The sequence below is a fragment of the Oratosquilla oratoria genome, chromosome 9, assembly GCF_046742065.1.
Source record: "Oratosquilla oratoria isolate Oo_2021 chromosome 9, ASM4674206v1, whole genome shotgun sequence".
Lineage (NCBI taxonomy): Eukaryota > Metazoa > Arthropoda > Malacostraca > Stomatopoda > Squillidae > Oratosquilla > Oratosquilla oratoria.
The window spans coordinates 16,080,441-16,085,440 of record NC_134785.1 but is presented as its reverse complement, the minus strand read 5'-3'; positions in this window follow the sequence as shown (position 1 = coordinate 16,085,440).

Here is a 5,000-nt window from a genome sequence, read left to right as displayed (position 1 = left end):
CTCATCGTTTGCGTGATGTATGTCTCCCCCCACCCCCCTCCCCCTCCCCCTCCCCCCTTTCGCCTGAGTGATAAATGTCCCTTCCCCCCATCCTCTCCTTCCCTCCCCATTCTCTCCTTCCCTCCTCCTCACTCCCACCCTCTCCTCCTCCTTTTCCTCTCCTCTCCTCCTTCTTTTCCTTTCCTCTTCACATCTCCTTCCTTTTTCTCTTCCCCCTTCCTCTCCTCTTTCCTCATTTTCATTTTTTCCTCTCCCTCCCTCCCCCCTTTGCCTTCCCTCCCCTCCATTTCTCCCCCTCCCTTCCCCTCCACTCCCCTTTACCTTCCCCTCCACTCCCTTCCCTTTCCTTCCCCTCCACTCCCCTTCCCTTCCCCTCCCCTCCACTCCCCTTCCCTTTCCCTCCACCCCTTCCCTTCCCCTCCACTCCCCTTCCCTTCCCCTCCACTCCCCTTCCCTTCTCGCCCCTTTTCCAGCCTCTCCTCTCTCTCCCATGCATGCCCGCAATTCTCTCCCATTGAGTTATACGTTCTTCAATCAAAATGATACACAGGAGCGATAGGGTGATAGGGCGATAGGGTGATAGGGCAATAGGGCAATAGGGTGATAGGGTGATAGGGCGATAGGGTGATAGGGTGATAGGGCGATAGGGTGATAGAGTGATAGGGTGAGAGGGCGATAGGGTGATAGGGCGATAGGGTGATAGGGTGATAGGGCGATAGGGCGATAGGACGATAGTGTGATAGGACGATAGGGTGATAGGGCGATAGGGTGATAGAGTGATAGGGTGAGAGGGCGATAGGGTGATAGGGCGATAGGGTGATAGGGTGATAGGGTGATAGGGCGATAGGGTGATAGGGCGATAGGGCGATAGTGTGATAGGACGATAGGGTGATAGGGCGATAGGGTGATAGGGCGATAGGGTGATAGAGTGATAGGGTGAGAGGGCGATAGGGTGATAGGGCGATAGGGTGATAGGGTGATAGGGCGATAGGGTGATAGGGCGATAGGGCGATAGTGTGATAGGACGATAGGGTGATAGGGCGATAGGGTGATAGGGCGATAGGGTGATAAAGTGATAGGGTGAGAGGGCGATAGGGTGATAGGGTGATAGGGCGATAGGGTGATAGGGCGATAGGGCGATAGGGTGATAGGGCGATAGGGTGATAGTGTGATTGGGTGATAGGGTGATAGCACCTTTCGGGACGTGCTAGCGTGATGAATATCCCTTGGAGGTGTTACGGTACTCCTGGGGTCACCTGAACGTGTTGAGGTGTAGGTGTAGGTGTCAAAGTGGAGATTGATTAGAGGTGAGATAGGTTGCTGGGTGTCCAGTTGACTCTGACGTGGCGGAGTAGGTGCTATAGTAGGTGAGGTGTTCGGTTAGGTGATGAGGTGTTGGTGTGCCATAGTAGGTGTTTAGGTGTTAGAATAGGTGCAGAGGTGTCAGATTAGGATAGGTTGCAAGGTGTCCAGTAGGCTCTGACATGGAGGTGAGGTGTTCGGGTAGGTGGTGAGGTGTTGAGGAGTGGAGGGGAAGGGAAAGGGAATGGAGGGGAAGGGAGGGGAGTGGAGGGGAAGGGAAGGGGAGTAGAGGGGAAGGGAAGGGGAGAAGAGTGGAAGGGAAGGGTAGAAGAGGGGAAGGGAAGGGGAGTAGAGGGGAAGGGAAGGGGAGTAGAGGGGAAGGGAAGAGGAGTGGAGGGGAAGGGAAGGGGAGTGGAGGGGAAGGGAAGGGGAGTGGAAGGGAAAGGGAGTGGAGGGGAAGGGAAGGGGAGTGGAGGGGCTGGAGAAGGGGAGTGGAGTGGAAGGGAAGGGGAGTGGAGGGGAAGGGAAGGGAAGTGGAGGGGAAGGGAAGGGGAGTGGAGGGGAAGGGAAGGGGAGTGGAGGGGAAGGGAAAGGGAGTGGAGGGGAAGGGAAGGGGAGAGGTAGAGCAAGGGGTAAGGAGGGAGTATAGGAGTGGAAGGGAAGGGAAGGGAAGGGGAGGGGAAGGGAAGGGGAAAGGTAGGGCAAGGGGTAAGGAGAGAGGAGAGGAATGGGGGTGGGATGGGTGGGGGAATGGGGTAAGGAGGAAAGGGGGAAGGAGGAAAGGGGGAAGGGGGAAGGAGGGAGGAGAGGAGTGGAGGGGAAGAGAAGGGAAGTGGAAAGGTAGGGAGAGGAGTGGGGGGTGGGATGGGTGGGGGAATGGGGGAGAAGGGGGGAAGGGAGGATTGAGGGGAAGGGAAGGGGAAAGGTAGGGCAAGGTGTAACGAGGGAGGAGAGGAGTGGGGGGTGGGAGGGAATGGGGGAAGGTGGGAAGGTGGGAAGGGAGGAAGGGGGAAGGGGGAAGGGGAAGGAGGAAGGAGAGGAGTGGAGGGGATGGGGATGGGAAGGGAAGGGAAGGGAAGGGGAAAGGTAGGGCAAGGGGTAAGGAGGGAGGAGGGGAGTGGGGGTGGGATGGGTGGGGGAATGGGGGGAAGGGGGGATTGAGGGGAAGGGAAGGGGAAAGGTAGGGCGAGGTGTAACGAGGGAGGAGAGGAGTGGGGGGTGGGAGGGAATGGGGGAAGGTGGGAAGGTGGGAAGGGAGGAAGGGGGAAGGGGGAAGGGGAAGGAGGGAGGAGAGGAGTGGAGGGGAAGAGGATGGGAAGGGAAGGGAAGGGAAGGGAAGGGGAAAGGTAGGGCAAGGGGTAAGGAGGGAGGAAGGGAGTGGGGGGTGGGATGGGTGGGGGAATGGGGGGAATGGGGGAAGGGGGGAAGGGGGAGGAGAGGAGTGGAGGGGAAGAGGATGGGAAGGGAAGGGAAGGGAAGGGAAAGGGAAAGGTAGGGCAAGGGGTAAGGAGGGAGGAGGGGAGTGGGGGGTGGGATGGGTGGGGGAATGGGGGGAAGGGGGGAAGGGGGGATTGAGGGGGGCGTCCTCGTTTGCACCTTTGTCCGATGCTATAAGTCAGTTGATACCGCCAGCTCCGACCTCAGCCGCAATCCCTCATCACCAACAAGTGCAGCTAATGCCAACACTCCTCCACCTCCTCCTCCTCCTCCTCTTCCTCCTCTTCCTCCTCCTGGTCTTTGTCCGCCCCGACTTCCTCCTCATAATTCACATTCTTCCGTTTAGGAAATCAGTCTTTGATTCGTTTAAACATTTATAAGATTATATAAACTTAACATGAAGATATTCGGACATATCTATATATATGGATCTACATAGATGTATATACATGTTCTTGTGTATATATATTCTATATTTCCCTCTCTTGGTCCCCTTCTCTCTCTCTCTCTCTCTCTCTCTCTCTCTCTCTCTCTCTCTCTTTGTATCTCCTTATATCTTATATCTATATATTTATCTATTTATCTAACTCTCTACCTATACATCTATATAATATTTTTTGTGTCTATTTACTAATCTATATTAGCTATTATTCACACTCACACCCTCCTTCCATAGGATGTCTGCATGGGAGCTTGCCTCAGAGGGACCGTAGGGACAGGCGCCGGCCATTAAGTGAAGCAAAGCGGCCCCTGGCGTATGCCCCAATAGATAATGTACCTAGAGATAGATTCTAGTTTAAAGTAGACAATTAGCCCCGCCAACGGGACTCGAACCGAAGATTTTTCAATCTCGATTTTTGGTCTGTGACATCAAAGCACAAGAGTCCTTAAACACAACTTTCTGTTTTGATTAAAAAGAAATAAATAAATAAATAAATAGATAAATAAATAAATAAATAAGTGCCAAGTGTAGGCCTTATGGTCTCTTGCCTTCTTCATTTTTTTTTTTTTTTTTTTTTTTGCATCCGACCTAGATATGGATCAAAAGGTTTCCTGTCGGCATGCTCCGCCTTTGTAATCCTTTGTAATGACCTGAAATGACTGAAACATTCTTCGCTGAAATTTTGAAATCATTATAGGAAACCTGTCTACAATGAATGGCGTTTTTTTTTAATTCTACATCGTTCCTTGGTTACAAACAAGCAAACAAACAAACTAAAAATAAATAAATAAATAAACAAATAAATAAATAAAATAGATAAATAAACAAATGAATAAATAAGCAAATAAAATAGGATGAAAATAATAATAGTAACGATAGTATGATATTATATATATATATATATATATATATATATACACATAGGCCTATATATATATATATATATATATATATATATATATATATATATATATGTATGCATACACTCCTATCCATACTCTCAGTGAGAGCCTTGCCCCATCTCCATCCCCCAGTCTCCTCCCACTCCCTCCTCCCAGGCACCTGAGAAGCTCCTCACTTTGCGGGAGGAAGGGAGTGAGTGAGAGAGGGAGGGAGCTGGGGGAGGAGAAGGAGGAGGAGGAGGAGGAGGAGGAGGAGGAGGAGGAGGAGGAGGAGGAGGAGGAGGAGGGGGGAGGGGGGAGGGGGGCCTCTCCCCATTAGGAAGCGCTGGGTCGAGGAGCTCGTAATGGATAGCTGTTGTAAATATACGCTTTGAATCAGTAAATATTGAATATGTGTTGGCCACCCTCATTACGTCTACTTTATAGCTCCACACCCAGGGTCTCCCTCTTCCTCTTCCTCCTCCTCCTCCTCCTCCTCCTCCTCCTCCTCTCAACTCTTCCTCATCATCTTCCTCTTACTCCTCCTCCTCCTCCTCCTCCTCCTCCTCCTCCTCTCAACTCTTCCTCATCATCTTCCTCTTACTCCTCCTCCTCCTCCTCCTCCTCTCAACTCTTCCTCATCATCTTCCTCTTACTCCTCCTCCTCCTCCTCCTCCTCCTCTCAACTCTTTCTCATCATCTTCCTCTTACTCCTCCTCCTCCTCCTCCTCCTCCTCCTCTCAACTCTTCCTCATCATCTTCCTCTTACTCCTCCTCGTTCTCCTCCTCGATCTTCTCTTCGTCTTATTCGTCCACATCCATGGTCTCCTCCTTTTCCTCCTCCTCCTCCTCCTCCTCTCAACTCTTCCTCATCATCTTCCTCTTACTCCTCCTTCTCCTCGTTCTCCTCCTCGATCTTCTCTTCGTCTTATTCGTCC